Here is a 17,924-nt window from a genome sequence, read left to right on the forward strand (position 1 = left end):
TGGCTACCTGTATATGTTGCCATATATGTGTACACACGTGATGGTATGAATTGTAAGGATTTAAGAGATCAAAATACAAGAAAGTTAAAATAATGGAAAACCATAAAAATGCTAAGTAAAAGTAAGCTAAATACTAGGCCACTAGATTAGATCAGACGAGTATTGATAGGTGTAACTTATATACAGTTAGCAGAGCTCAACTAAAGAAAGGATTAACTATTAACGGAGAAAGAAACAGGATCCAGGTGAGTTTCTAGCCCCCATTTCTTGTTATGTTTTCGGGGCTGTGTGCATACTCGATGTGTTTGTTAGTACATTTATCCTAAGTGATAAATGTATGCCTTACGTGATTATGTGAAAGTATAAATGATTGCTTGTCAGTACATGAACGATCTTCGGATATTGCATGTATTGTCAAGTTGTAATGTTATGTTAAATGATGATATGATATGTATGATATGTGAATGAATGTAAATGATGTATGGTTGTATGGTAATGAAGAGGGACCGAGCCCTAATAATACTCGAGGAAGGAGGGACCGAGCCCTAATAATACTCGGAGATGTATCTTCATGGACTTCATGATCAAGCTACCTTGGACAACTATAACTCATAAGCCTTACATGTTGATGCAGAACTGAGAATGAAAGAAGGTATAAGTGGTGACTTATGGAGTTCTCCGACAAGTTATGCAATGCATGCGCCCAAGAATTGCAAGATGTGTTCTCTCTCAAGGAATAGACAAAGGGATTTTTAAGAAGTAACCATTAAGGAGAAACTGGAAAGGTTGCCTTTTTAGAATTATTATGTTTTGAACGTATTGCAAAGCAGTATATTTGCTAAAGGTTGTAATTGGACGGAATGGTCATTCAGTGCTAATTTAAAGGACAAGAAAGGAGACCATAATTGTGGAAGTAATATGCACTTGCAAAGTCTGAAAAAGGAAGCGTATCTTAGACGACTTCATGGACAAGCTACCTAAGAAAGCTAAAACTAATTACATCATTCGATGATTGTGAGACAAAGGATAAACTGGTAAGTTAGGAAGCTAAGCCGGTTCAAGAAAGAATGTGAATACAGGAAGCATTCCTTTACAGGGACTAAGCAGGTTTCGAGGACGAAACCTCTTATAAGGAGGGTAGACTTGTAACATCCTGAAATTTCTAAAAATAAATAATAAATATATTATTTATTTAAGATGGAAAAGTTTACTTGAGTTAATAGAAAAATAGTAAATAATAAAGATGGAAGAATAAATAAACTAATTAGATATAATTAAATATGGACCAAAAAGGAAAGATGGGTCTAAGGTCCATGGGCTTAAGGGAGTGTAAATACCCCTTAAAACCCTAATCTTGTCCATTTTCATACACCTCCACACCATAGCCTACACCATCAAAACACACACTTAACCTAATTCCCGTTTTTGAGAAAAACACCCACAAAGACACAAAGATTCCCGGAGATCTAGCCGTCGGATCGGTCTCAAATTTTAACCGAGAATTCATGACATATAAATGAAGTTTTCCACCCAAAATATCTTCGATCAGAGGTCGCGAAGTCCGGTTTTTATAAATAAAACCACAACAGCTCAAAAGTGAAGATTCCGACGACTGTAGCAGCGGTTTCGGGCGACGAAGAGCTGACGAGTTTGTAGATCGGGACAAGATGGTTCCGTGGCCGCTTGATTCACTCAAATCGGAGTTCGTTTGATATGGTTTTGAGCATCTCGAGTGATTTCATACAAAAACTTCAAAGGTACGTTTTTGTTAAAAACGTTTACTTTTCATGAACGGATTTACATGAAAATTGGTAGGATGATAGATCGGGTCTAGACAAATCGCAAAGTTTCAAACTTGAAGATTAAAATGGACTTTACGTACTCATGGTTAAGAACGACCCGTTTAAAATAAACCTTAGATCTAGTATTGAACGTTTTAAGCTTAAAAGGTCCAAACTTTATGTGTTTTTGGGCCGAGTCTTATCTTAAGATGACCATGGGAATGTTACGGGATTGGTTAACATCATATCAAAGGGTTACACGTTGAAACGTAGATGATTATGGGGGATGAGAACGAACCCGTAGCTGCTGCTGCTACAAGTTCGCCTACTGTGAAATTCGACTGATATCTAAGTTCGTTGCTGATTAACTCTGCCCAATAAGTTCGCGATGTATATAAGTTCGCTAATGTTAAGTTCGCCTCATTCAAGTTCGCATGCTACCATGTGCGCTTATATCCAAGGTCGCCTTAATCTAAGTTCGCCTTAATCTAAGTTCGCTTATATCTAAGTTCGCTTATATTGAGACCCGGATACCTGGCGACCTGTATATGTTGCCATATATGTGTACACACGTGATGGTATGCATTGTAAGGATTTAAGAGATCAAAATTTAAGAAATTTAAAATAATGGAAAACAATAAAAATGCTAAGTAAAAGTAAGCTAAATACTAGGTGACTAGATTAGATCAGACGAGTATTGATACATGTAACTTATATACAGTTAGCAGAGCTCAACTAAAGAAAGGATTGACTATTAACGGAGAAAGAAACAGGATCCAGGTGAGTTTCTAGCCCCATTTCTTGTTATGTTTTCGGGGCTGTGTGCATACTCGATGTGTTTGTTAATACATTTATCCTAAGTGATAAATGTATGCCTTACGTGATTATGTGAAAAGTATGAATGATTGCTTGTTAGTACCTAAACGATCTTCGGATATTGCACGTATTTTCAAGTTGTAATGTTATGTTAAATGATGATATGATATGTATGATATATGAATGAATGTAAATGATGTATGGTTGTATGGTAACGAAGAGGGACCGAGCCCTAATAATACTCGAGGAAGGAGGGACCGAGCCCTAATAATACTCGAGGAAATTAGGGCGTAATGCTCTTTATAACGTAAGATATGAAGGTAAGTAAGTAAAGATTGTGACATTCTTGACAAAACGAGGTATACTATATTCATTACGTAGCGAGTAAACGATAAATCGGTTAATTCGTAGTACTTAAACGTGTAACCAACTGATACAGATTATGACCCGTATATATACTGCGGGGTCATATACGAGTTATATATATATATATATTATAATGGCTAAAATATTGATATTTAGGCCCCAGTACGTTTAAAACCATTTAAACGAAAAAGGTTTCGTTTATTGATAAGTTATAAGTTTAAACGCAATCGTTAACATCAAAACGAGCATTGTAGCATCCGTTTAGCCGAAAAAGATTTATAAAACACTTATATGACATGTTCTAAGCAATCCATGAAAATATTTTGGTTTTTACAACGAGTCGGTACGTTTTTCTTATTTTACAAAAATATGCTGAAAAACACTAGTTTTCGCGTTATTTCTCACACCCGAATTAATTTCCTGGCAAAAAACCGGACCCGAATTAAATTTTGGACCGAGATTCGCATGTGGCACAAATACCGAGGCACCAATGGTCCAAAAGGAGGCCCAATGGGCCCCCTCTATGTGCCGTTCGCAAATAAGGGTTAAATCCCCTTGTTTCTAGTTTTTAGTATATATTAAAGAAATGAGATATTTTTACACACAAATCAACCAAGATTAATCTCTGCTGAGTTCCTTCATATTCCAGCCCATAAACCTCAAGGTAACAACTAATTTTCATAAGATTTTACTTGTTTAAAAAAGTTTAACCATGGTAAATTAAGTATTGATTAGTTTTAAACATGTTTAACCATTCAAAAACCATAAAAATCAAGTAAAATCATCTTTTGATGTTAAACATGTCTACAAAGTAGAAACATATAGATTTTTGGTCAAAAACGCGGATTAGAACATGAATACAACGTTTTTAAGGCTCAAAAGTTCGGTTTGAAACCAAAACCAAAACCCTAGTTAACAAGGCTGTTCCATGGATGATTTATGCTTGGTTTGATGTTACATGATATGTAGATACACTGAGTTTGCAACCCAAGACCCGGAGAGTCGTTTAAGCCATCGAAAATCACCGAAAACCGACAAGGTATTACCGGCTAACTCGTTTAGGGGTTGTTTGTGCTTCAATTGTGACGTGCTTGTTTTTAGGTTATGAAACTTTTCAGAGACATTAGGGATCACATAACTGAGTCCCTGTTAAAATTTGGTAATTGTTCGATAAACGGAGAATATTTGGCGAATTTATTACCATTTATTGGCGTTTATTTGGGAAAAATAGTTAAACTTCATGAAAAATTATGAAATTTGGTTTGGAACCCAGAAAGTGTATGTTAAGATCACTGGAAAAATTTGATAACATTTGGAGATGTCTAAATAGTTTTGTGCAATTGTGTTTTAATCGAGTTTTAACAGCCGAAAAACGCACAAAAAGGCATTTTGGCCAAAGATTTAGATTCTGGAGATTTTGAAGGAGCTATGTGATGATATTGAGACAACTTGGAAAAATTATCGGATTTTTCAGATGTCATTTGCTATAAACGGACTATTTATTACTTAATTATAATACATTAAATGAATTTTTATAAATAGATAATTAATCATAAAATTTCTAAAAATATTTTTATGAAATTATACAATTTTAATTTATTTTTGCAAAAAATTCCATAATTTATATATATGTACATAATTAGTTATGATTAATCAAAGATTTAAACTATAATTGTTTTAACGAAACCGGCAGTTTTGTGTTTAACGGACTGACTGGTATGTCAAAATATCAAAAGTGGTCAAATATCGTATTTTTGGATGAATTTGATAAAAAAGAACTTTTTACGAAAATTCCGAACAATTCGGGATGGATTGTACGCGTTTTGTATAATCAAAACCGTAAGAAAACAGAAACAAACCCTGCGATCAATCCAGATACCGAAACCCTAAAATTCTTTCATAAATCAAATCATTTTATCAATCAATATGTTTACTAAAGTTTATGTGATCTTACCTATTTCCGAAACGCATAAACGATCAACTTGGCTTGGCTTGAAAAACGGTGGAGCTGAGCCAAAACTAGTTTTGAACATTTCATAGTATACAACGTCACAATCTAAGACTATGGTCATGTTCTAGGCCTAACAGCTATACCCAGACTAGTTATACAGCCTGATTTAATTTAAACATTGTACTAGTATTAACAGTACGATACCGGTTATAGGAGTCAAGCTATAATCGAGGCACCTTACCTACTGATACATATTACTAGCTTGAACTACGATAATGTGAGTTTCATGACCCCACTTTCTAAATTGTTTTACGAACTTTTGGGGTGGAAAGCGTGTTATACTTGGAAACTTGTGATGATGTGACTTATCTAAGTACTAACACTTGAAAGTCCCCACAAACACAAGTGATTAACTTCGTGCCGGTGACGTGTGGATAGTACTATCGATTTGACAAACCCAACTGACAGGGCCGGAGGGGTATGCCGGAACATGTTAACCCAGTTGCACATTGTCATTAAACTTGTTACATTCTGCTATGTGGTGTTAGACATAGTACATACTTTGGGGGCAAAGTGGCTGTTAAATGCCAACGGGAGTGCATGGGAAGGAGATGCCATGTGTTATAGCTCGTTTCGGTTACACTTGTGGCTTAGTATAAAAACATCATACACATACATATACACATACATACTGTGAACTTTACGAACCCGTATACTGATTTTGTTCGTACCCGTGAAACTTGAAACTCACCAACTAGACGTAGTTGACCCGGTTTAACATGCTTTTCAGGTGAGCCCAAGTTGGAATAATTTGCTTATGTGCTCGGTGCTAGAACGGAAGTGAATCGCTGTACATAGACGCTAGCATATATATATTAAAGAATAAGTAATCACGTGAACTGGTTATGTGATTTTCATCTAGTTTGTAAACTTAGTACCAAACCATGTAATATGATGTAAATTAGTTTCTTGAATTTCTTTATAAACAATGTGGTTGATACCAGTGTTATCTGTTACATTCCCGTATTACACTTCCGCATTTACCTAGTCGGGGTGTGACAAGATAAAAATATGAAAGTATGAATGAAGTATGTATGTATTGTATGTTGTACAATTAACTAGAACTCACTCAGCGTAGCTGACTTTTAGTATGCACGCAGGTGAGTAGGATGATGCAGCTCGCTTGAGGTGAACACGTGGCATTGAATAAGAGGCTGGCATCGGAAGACTGAAGACGTTTAATATTTTATGTTTTAATTTGAAAGACAATTCGTTTATTAAGACAAGTTATGGATTAATATGTATGTATTTATGAAATTTTTATATTCCGCGTAAAGTTTTAATTAACTATGATATTAGAACTGTGTTTATGAGTAAATCCAACGCCCAATGTAGGGCACTGGTAACGGGGCTTTACAATGATGTTACATATCTATTATGTTTTAAATATGTTCCACCGCGTGTAACACGGGCACTATCCTAAATCAATATTAGAATCTATGTTTCTTTTAAGAGATTTGAATCATTTGAATCTTGCTAATGTTAGAAAAGAAATGATCCATTTGGATTTGGAAAATGAAGTTAGCGAGAATGTAAAATGGTTGTTAGAGTGTGAGAACTATGAGTCAAATTTTGATGATCTTCTAAACTGTTTGGAATCTGAAGATTAAAGTTAAGGTAACACTTATTCAATAACTTAGTTATGCATGCATTTTTTTTTAAATTTATTATGTTTGTTGACATGTTTTCCACCCGTGTGTAACACGGGCTATACCCTAATATCCAATATACTTATACCGTGACTTATATGTCTGATTTAGTTTGAAACTCAAAAAAGACTTCTCCCAACATATAAACAATTTATATGAGTTCGAATATTAAAAGAGTAACTAGGTAGCAAAATCCACGGCGACGGACACGAATTCAGTTATGTTCGTACCGTTATAGACGTTAAACCCAAACATAAATTAGTAAACACCCAAAACACTCGAATAGAATGTGATACGAAAAAAATTAACATATTTAGAACGTTTATTCAGTTGGTAAAAAACTATTGTAGCGGTGATTCGACGCGAATTTTGTCAGTAACGTCTACATTTGTTACAGCTCATAACTAAACCCAAAAAATAGTTGCGTCAAGTTAACATCATGGGTGTTACGGTGGCGAGTCGACTTTAACACAGTCGGTATCAATTGGGTTCATTACAGGTACAAGGACCAAACCTAAAAAATAATTTCGTCAAATTAGCATATCTAAAAAAAATAAATATATAAAACATACTTGAAAACAAAACTAATAAAAGAACCTAGGACACACTTTGAGGATAAGTGACAAAAAATACATATGCTTTCTAAGAGGCTTGAACTTTGATAGATCATATCACAAGAAGTTAGGTAGGGTAGCTTTAGCCATTGAACCGAATAAATTGATGATTTAGTCATCGAAAGTAATTGTATAAAAGCCAAAATAATAGCTCTAAAAAACTTTTGTGTCACCAACCATTGCTTTTTTATCAATATATATAATGTTCACTTCTACCAGTGGCATACACTTGTTAAAATCGAACTAATACCCTCCCATCTTGATGAATTATTATCAAATTCGTGGTTCAAACCATGACACATCCTACCTAAAGATGTACAAATAATAAAAATGTTATAAAATTAAAATTATTGAAGACAAATCATAGATAAAAAGATGAAATTGGTATCGAAATAAATAATTAGTGAAAACATAAACCGAATACCGTACCAATTATAGTTGTAAGGTACTGACTTGAAGCTAATAGTGAAAAAGGTATTAGATATACCAAAATCGAAAACATTAAAATGAATTTCTTTACAAGTACCAATGTTGTTTAGTTGTATCGGTTAGGTATAGTAATGGTACCGAAGTTGTTTGGTCGATATTGGTTCGATATAGTACAGGTACTGATATTGTTTGGTAGATATCGGTGTACACACATGCTACACAAGTCGCTAAGCGCTGCCAAGTTGTAACTCCCACCAAAATTCCATGCCAAATTATCAACTTCTAAAAGTTTAAGGGTTCAAGTGCAATACCCGACAAAAGAAGTGGGTGTTACGAAGTGGTTGTTTTCATGATATGAAATAAAATATTTCTGTTCATATTAAACAATCATTGATAAGTATGGAAGGACGGGGGATTTTCAACCCAGATTCTTAGATAGTAAGGATGGTTGGAAAAGGGCACTTAGAGAAATGCAGATTCAAAAGATCTGTGTATGTCACATGCAAGTGTTGGATGTAATTTCGAACTCCAAGTCATAAATTGGTGAACTTGAGTGAGCAATATTGACAAGTAGACCATAGTTGGTTATGCTTCCTAAATACAATATATTTCCTAATTGATTTGTAATTATAATTGGTAATGTCTTGGCTAGCAAATTAGGTTAGTATATAAAAACCGCATTATGGTTAGACATTAGAAATGACAGGTGAAATGCAACCAAGTTAGGGTTCATCTAAAGTCAAAATTAGTTAGGGTTTGAAAAATGTAATTAGTTTTTTGAGTTATATTTTCCTGATTAATAAATAAGAGTTATTCGTTTATTTCGTGTTTGGTTATCGATCAGGACTTGAATTGGTATCAGAGCCAAGTTCAAGAAATCGATAAGGAGGAGACAAAGACTCAAGACATCGATCAAACTCATATTTGATAAGGAGGGTTATGTCAATTTGTGACCAGAATTGCATCCAAGTTCAAACGGGTTGTGATCGGCGATTGATACAAGGGTCGGCGACGGGCTGTGTGACATCCGTCAATTTCCAAACCTGAAAACCTGACCCATTATAATTTTTTTCTGTTCGGATTCTTGATTTATTAATAAAAATGTGACTTTCATGTTATATTTATTTAGTATTATCTCGTGTTGTTAGATTCTCGCCATCGAACCTCAAACCCGTTTATTTTGTGCCAAAAATCGCAATATGGAAAGTCCAGGGACTAAAATGGTTAAGAATCAAATTACTGACGAACCTAACCCGTCACGTAGCGCGACAAGAATCCTCCAAACTAGTCACATAGTGTGACCAGTCCCGGACCAACAACTTGGTGTTGTTATTGCTATTATTATTATCATTATTATTATTGCTTTTAATCGTTTTTGCATCCAGTCTCGAATCACTTTCGTGTCTACCATCTAAGACTTGACCTTAAACATCTTTCCCCAACCTCCAAACTTTATTTTACCAGATTTGATTATCTTTGTTATTTATTTAAACTAGTTTACTAAAACTCAAACCACTCAACAACTTTGCATGCAAAATAAGTGGTTGAGAGTTAATCAACTTAATGTTTAATGTCTGCCCATTTTACCTATAAATACCAACTCTCCTAAGCCATTTTATTTTGTTTCTCATTTCTTACTTCCAGTTTCGTGATTTTAGCTCTATATTGAAGGATCTGGCAGTTTGACTTTTTAAAGTCAAACATTAGCATTTTAAGCTTCCAACCTTCTTTCAGGTAATTCACATGTATTTTTATGTTGTATTTATATTCTTTTACATTAGTGGGATGATTCTCTTGCTTCAACTTCATTTGATTGAAGGGTTTATAATCCAAAACCATATATTTGAGTTAAATGGCTTTAATGGCCATTTTGGGGATTTTCTATGCGTTTATACTGCTGAGTTCGTTTAAACTTTTATGGTTTTTCATATTCATTACTGTATTCTGGACAAGTTGGAGTTGCATTTGGCCTTATGTCAAGTTTCTGGCCAACCATAACCGAATACTCATTTAAACCCGTTTGGGTGTTTATATTTAGTTTATTTCATTTAAAACCCACGTATCCACTTAAGTTCTGATTTATATTTCATGTTAAGGTCACGTTGGAACCAAACTTGGTCAAATACCAAGTTTCAGACCGACAAAACCGAACCCTCGCTTAAAACAATTTTGTGGATTTACATTGGGTTTACGCGTCTAAAGCTACGTGATAGATAAAATGTTAGTTTTTCAAAAGGGTTTTGCTTCGCAAGTCGAGTTTTAGATTTATAAAATTGATTTTTATCTTAACTAGACTACAAACAAATAGGCAAGTGTGCCTATCATATATGTATTATAGTATGGGTAAGAACCAAGTATCAATCCACATACACACTTGTTTGGTTTTTAGTACTAAATCGTTAAGTGTATTAATGAAGTGTTAAGTGTATGTATTCAATGAAGAATGACAAGGTATTTATAGGCTGATCAGGGGCTCTCACCACGACCTGTGTTGATGTGAGCACGGTTGTGTTGAGTGTTTTGTCGGATAGTGTTAATTGTCTGTTGTCAGAAAGTACATCAAGAGAGAGAACACGGCCCGTGGTGAGCCTGGGCACGACTCGTGTTAAGCTCCAGAAGCTCCCATTTTGCCTTTTCTCTTGTAATATCACCATGGGCCGTAGTGTGTTTCTGAAGCTACCATTTTGTCTTTTCCTCTTGTACTTTCACCATGGGGTGTGTTGGTGTCAACGTGGGCAATGTTGGGATTTATGAATTTTGTCTTTTTCTTGTATGCTTGCAACATGGGTCATGCCTTGCTCCAACATGAGGTGTGCTGAGTAGGTTTTCATAGTTTTCTCTGTTTTTTTTCGTATACCATCTCTTTTTATTCTTTAAGGCTATAATTATTTAGAAACAGAAATTATAAACATTAGTGGTTATTTATTCTAATACTACTATTGATATTATGCATGTTTGGAGATATTTTTGTGCTAAGAAGATGTATAAATTTATATACATCATTACGGTTTCCACTTAAATTCTGATTTTATAAGTTTCATTATCATTTTCAATTTTGATAAGCCAGAACCGAACCCGATCTAATATCGAGCGTCTGACCGACAAAACCGAACACTCGCTTAAACTTATCTTTGATGTTTACATTGGTTTACTCGGGTAAAACCACGATCCTCATTTAAGATATGATTTGTTAAAGTTTGTTTCTCATCTTCATACCTTGGATATGTCGAAACGAACTTGATCTAATATCAAGTATCATATCGATAAAACTTATAACATCCCGGCCTCTCGTACCACCAATATTGTCCGCTTTGCCCCCCTATGGGTTGCCCATCCGGGAACTCACGGCTTTGTTTTTGGTTGCCCAGGGAGAGACTTCCTAGGTGGTCACCCATCCTAGTACTACTTCCACCTAAGCACACTTAACCGTGGAGTTTCATGTGCTCTACAGCCAACTAAGCTCAAAACGCGTTGGTGACTGAAGAGGCAGGACATTTACTTATGAACCAAGGATCTCTCTTGTCCACGGCCGATGTGGGATTTGCCTAAGAGTGGGACGATGTTGTGTTTGCCAAGGGTGTTACAAACAACCCCCCTTTGGACTCATCGTCCTTGATGAGGCGTGTCCCATCATCCCCAACGACACAAGAGTGGCTCTGATACCACCTATAATATCCCGGCCTCTCGTACCATCAATATTGTCCGCTTTGCCCTGATGGGTTGCCCATCAGAGAACTCACGGCTTTGTTTTTGGTTGCCCAGGTAGAGACTTCCCAGGTGGTCACCCATCCTAGTACTACTTCCACCTAAGCACGCTTAACCGTGGAGTTTTCATGTTCTCCACAACCAACTAAGCCCAAAATGCGTTGGTGATTGAAGAGGCAAGACATTTACTTATGAACCAAGGATCTCTCTTGTCCACGACCGATGTGGGATTTGCCTAAGAGTGGGACGATTTTGTGTTTGCCAAGGGTGTTACAAAACTGAGACAAACTTTTTTCTCATCTTCTTTTTTGGATTCGTGCACCTTGCACCAGACCGAACCCAATACTCAGTTAGAGTTATATTAGCTAATGAAACCAACTAAACTAAATGGTTAGCACTGTATCTTGCCAATTCTTTATTTTACGAATTTATACTTATTAGTTTTTTTTCCACTTATGGACTAAAACCCCAACATCCTAAACTCAAGTTTTGTTCATTTATCATTGTTTATTATTTACATCCTCAAGCTTTGGAAATTCCCAAACATCTATTTTAAGACTCGCTCCTTAAACCCGAACCTCCCGGTTCACCCGTTTAAAGACCGTCCCGTATAACTCGTCGCCTCATTTCCAAATGAGTACTTACACTACCCTTTTTACGCTTTTATACTTTTTGAAGTAGCATGCGTAAGCATATACAAACCAACAAATTTTAGTATTTCAAACCTCACCCACAATTCCACAATATGTGTTTTCACGAATATCTGTTTAATTATTGTTTATGCCTCATTATGACTATGTGCTTAAGTGTTTAATTATTGTTTATGGTTTGGCCTCATCCTCATTAAGTATGATCGTACGCCTCCCTTACTATTGCGGTTTTGTGCCAACTACAAAAAGGCCTAATTTATTTATCTGACTAATTTTGGTTGTTACCAATTAGAACGGATCCGCAAGTGTTTATAGTTTCATATTCAATAACTATAATGATATTCTATTTACACATATGAATTGTGTTTCGCCTCATTATCTACCTATACTATTAAAACAAAACCATTCTTCTGCATGCCATTCAATTTGAGTAGCCAACTAGGATGTCAAATAATACTATTATCATTTATAGAATTACTAATAAAGTTACAAAAATAACTTTAAATGTTGCATTAAATGAGATAATTAGATAATTGTGAATTATTTAAATTTTATTTATTATTATTTATATCTTATGAATCCATTATATTTTAACTTTTTTGTTGCAATTTTTAGCCATCCGTGTATTACATAGGCTTTATCCTAATATATATATATATATATATATATATATATATATATATATATATATATATATATATATATAATATCTAGTGTATTCTCACCAAGATTCATGTTGATCAAAGTTATTTATATGCATGCTACAGGAATTATCATAGGTTGATTATGAAGACTTAAACTTAGTTATATTTAATGAGTTAAACATTGTAATATTGTTTGTTTATATTATTGTATTTGATATTTGGACAAGTTGTACTTTAGTTTGAATGAATAAAATTGAGTTGATTAATTATTGTCACTTAATAGTGTCATGCGTTCATGTGCAATCAACATCGCGCTCCGGCATGTTCCGTCACTTTTCCCGGGGTGTGACAGATCATTGCAATGGCTATAGGATATTTAGTTACAAGTAACTACCTAGTATAATTTATGCCTTTGGGTCCCGATACGTGATTGTGTTTAGGTGTTACGTGCCCTACTTTATTACTTGATTGTTCATGCACTTATTAATTGATTCATTCACTCATTAATTCTAATGTACACAAACACACACACACACAATAATCTAAGGTATACCTTATCTAAGTGCATAATTTTTATAGGTTTAAAATTCAATTTCTGAACCTCAAATTTTGATGTTTCTCATCTCCGTAAAGATGAATCGTATGACGAGTTTCGTAGTAACTGGAAGGGGGAAACACCGAGATTCTAACATGTGGCAATAAAAATATTGTGGATCGAATGCTATATGACTCGCCTAAGGGTTGAATCAGAGTGTTTGACCACATAGGTCAAACACTCTTACGTCACATGTATTCGAAGATTTAAGTCGTCACAGTAATCGTTCATGATACCCTCCTCGTTGTTTTAATTATGAAAACCATAGTAATTCGTGGATATCGTTGTTGTGGGTTAAAACTCACTTAATATCCTGAGCGTTGTTATCTTGCCAGCCGGGATTCTAGACAGGTTCGGTATCTTGAACCCATTATTTATTTCTGTAACATCCCGAAAATTTCGACTCAAATTTGACAAACATAATAAAGAGAAGGATCAAGAATGTTCTTAAGTGTAAAAAAAAAGGAAAATGAGAATAGGAAATAAAAGTATCCCATGTTAAGAAAATAAGAAAGTTCATCCCACGTGGAAATAAAGAAGAAAGTGAAAACGTTCCACATGGGTATAAATAAGAAAAAGAATTTCCTCCCACATTGATAATTTATAAAGCTTGTGAGCTATTTATAAGGTAAAGAGTTTCCATAGTAATATTTTTATATGCCAAGATGCACCCAGTGGTCATAGCACCCGACGCGCACGGGCTCAGGCGACGAGTGCAATGTGGCGCTTTGATGGCGCACTTTGCACTTTGCACGCTCGCATCGCCGCTTAGTATTTTTGGAAAATAGAAGAACCAAATGAGTAAATTCTAAAATCTTGACCCTTCGCGCTACGCGAAAGGTCAAGAATTTGGCTCTTCGCGCTATTCTAAGGAGCTGGGGTAAAACCAAGGATTTAACAGGTTCGCGCTACGCGGAGTGGTCGTCATGCATGCCTGACACGTGTGGACCCGTGGCATCGTGTGTCAGGCTACATGGCGCCACGTGGCAAACCCAGCAATGACTCATCGATATAAAGTCGGTTCGTGCTATGTGAGCAACCATAACCATTTTCCGCCGTGCTATGCGAAGGGAAACAAAAGTTTCTATAAATAGGTAGGCTCACGGCTTGTTTCATCCACACACTAAAACACCTCACTTTCACCTAGTTTGTCTCGGGAGGTGTGTCGAGTTCGAAGTATGTGCCAAGCTTCGAAGTTCTGACGGTTTAAGCTCCGATACGCGATATAGAGTAGAAGCACTTTGATCAGTCTTACGCGTCTAACTCTGAATACCCGTGTGAGGTTGTGGTTATGCTTAAGTTATTATTGTCACACCCCAACCTATGATGGAGATGCCGGGGCGTGAACTGATTGTCCATAGCTCTCAAGGTATTTTCAAGCAACATTGGAAATTCCAATATCTATTTAATAAAATTCAATTAAGACAAATTATTCATATACAATATCATTCACCAAGAAAAGATAAATCATAAAACAAGTGTCTTGTTAAATTTCTCTAACTTTATTCTTAAGTGATCTTTCAAAACTTGAACTAACTTCACATCACACGATGACCTGCATATGTGTTAAAAATAAAGTAGTTTTGTCAACAAAAGTTTGAGTGAGTAAATCACCAGATTTTCATGATTATATAATTGTAATATAAAAAGCAAATTTTGTCAAGTGATATAAGCAATTTAACCAATGAGCAAGTAAATAATGATGTCGGTAAGCTCGATGTCAGATGAACTGAACAATGGCTAACACGACGGGCGTATGATCATACTAGACTGAGAATATGTTGGACCTCTCCGACAAGTATTCTAGCAAAGCATATAAGCATATAACAGGTTAGGTATAAACTGTTAAAAACACATGACTAATAGTTGCATGTGAGTAATATATAGTAATAAAATAAATAGAACGCATATGTCCCCAAAAGGTTAAAAATGACTTAAAAAGAGAGGAGTGAAATACTCACCTTAATAGACGAGCAAACAGGAAAAACAATATAATAAGAATGTGGATGATGGATCAAACTCTTCAAGAAATACCAACGAGATGCCCTAGTAACGAATAATTGCGAAAACGAATATAAATAAGTGACTAGATAAAGTTTCGGAAAATTTAATGATCGAGTACAATCATGCAAAAGCTATTTATTATTAACTTTATTACTTTAAAATACAACTTTGACTTATCAAGCTTATAATATAGATTTAATTATATAAAATACATAAAGATACTTAATTACATTTTTTTGAGGATTTCATAGTTTATACAAAGAGATTCGTTTTAAATATTTATTTTAAACAAATAATACGTTTAATGTATTTATATACATTTTTATAAAAAAATAAAGCTTTCTTTTATGTTAATATTGTAACTAATAGCTAACAAATATTAAATAATGATATTTATATAAGATACAATTTTTTTATAAAATACCTAAGCTATATTTTAGTATTGTGAATTAACAAAGTTATACTATGTATTCTAAACTAAAACCTTATTAAAATATTTTTTAAAACCTTTATATTTCTTTTAATTATCTATATATATATATATATATATGGTTTTTAACCAAACTTCGAAAAACAACTAGTAAAGGTGTCACTTTTGTAAAAATAGTGATTTATTAGTATATATATGATATTAATAATAAGATTTAAATCTTTAATGTATTAATGTGTGTGTGTGTATATATATATATAAAGAAATAAAAAAACAAAACAAAACGGGGCTGGGGGGTTTGAACCCGGTTCCCAGCGCCCACAAGCCTCTAACGCAACAACTCAACCAACTATACTAGTATTGTGAATTAACAAAGTTATACTATGTATTCTAAACTAAAATGTTATTAAAATATTTATTAAATCATTTCTATTTCTTTTAATTATCTGATATATATATATATATATATATATATATATACATATATATATATATATATGATTTTTAACCAAACTTCGGAAAACAACTAGTAAAGGTGTCAGTTTTGTAAAAAAAGTGATTTTTTAGTATATATATATATATATGATATTAATAATAAGATTTAAATCTTTAATGTATTAATGTATATATATATATATATATACTTTAAAGAAATATAAAAAACAACAAATCAAAACGGGGTTGGGGGTTTGAACCCGGTCCCCAGCGCCCACAAGCCTCTAACGCAACAACGCAACCAACTGTACTAGCGTGTTAAGTGTTTAAAACATGAGACTGATAATACTTAAACAAATCTGACGCGAAACAGATTATATGAACCCTAGATTGATCAATCGGCCAAATCTTATACGTTTGGCCGATTAACCTTAGGGTTAATGCAATTGAGTCCAATGCGACCTGTAATGTATAATCAATTACCTTTAACAAAGCTAAAACATGGGTTAATTGAAAGGGACAGTGGCGGCGGTGAATGATGACGAACAGGTTACCAACGACTAATATAATATAATTAAATAGAGGGAAAATGATGGTTAAGGTTGAATGATTGTTTCTGCAAGTGTAATTGCGTTTAAATAAACATTTACATGTAGAACGATTTAGGGTTAGGGTTGGCTAGGTATAAACGAATTGCAGATAAGATTTGATTCAAATTAACATAAATTTATGATGTTAGTTAGGCCGAAACAAGAGGTATAACGTAAGATTTGATTAAATTTTCAAGTTGATAGCGAGAATTGCGGTAGTAAATCATAATTGTAATCGGGTTAATGATTTGGGGTTGGATTAGGGTATGGGTCTTGGTAACCCGATTGATAAATGGGTTATAACATAAGTTTGCATAATAGTCTCTAGGGTTAGAGGATGGAAACAAAAAGGGTTAAGATTTTAAGTTTGGGTTAAAGTGGTCATATATTGAAAGTTATAAATACACTTTATATAAAAAAATTAAACAATAATATAATACCAATAACTCTTCTGATAAACGCGATAATTTATTTAATAAAATAACCCGAACATTAAAACGGGTCGAGTATTTATATAAATTTGTTAATTCGATAAAAACCCGAGTTGTTACAATTATTTCATTATTATTATAATAGCTTAGACCATAGTCGATAGTATAGCCCGAATCTTTATTATAATTAAGTATAATATAACTTTTCATAAGCATATGTTATGGTCAAATTAATGTTTCTTCATGAAAAGAAACGTACGCTTTTATATATAAGGAGTATAGTCAAAACAATATTTCTTTATGATTAAGAAATATAATATTTGAATACAAAGGTTATAAATTATTGTTTCTTCTCAAAGAAGAAACCTGGCATAGATGTTTCTTCATGAAGAAGAAACGTAGCATACAAATTGGTAAATAAACAAAGGGACTAAAGGTCCAAATGTTTTATACAAACAAATAATTTGTCAAGGTTAAGGCTATACAAAACAGACTAAAGGTCTAAAACTAGATCATTGATCTAGATATTTATACAAAGGTTTTTCTCGTACCATAGGTCCGAGATAACAATCAGAAGCAGAAATCGATGATCATAAACATAATAGGTGATACGCTCTAAACTTTTACAAGCTCTTTAAGGGCTAGAATGTTTGCATAGTATCTATGAATCATTAAAACCTTGTGTTACAATAATAAGAAACAGACGCCCTGATTAAAAGTATTCATGTGTCTGGATCCATTCATACCTGGTGACTTATCATTTTCCCGAGGCCA

Source organism: Bidens hawaiensis, unplaced genomic scaffold (assembly GCF_021521415.1).
Source record: "Bidens hawaiensis isolate Kalapana, Puna unplaced genomic scaffold, B.hawaiensis_p1.1 tig00032028_1, whole genome shotgun sequence".
NCBI classification, from domain to species: Eukaryota; Viridiplantae; Streptophyta; class Magnoliopsida; order Asterales; family Asteraceae; genus Bidens; species Bidens hawaiensis.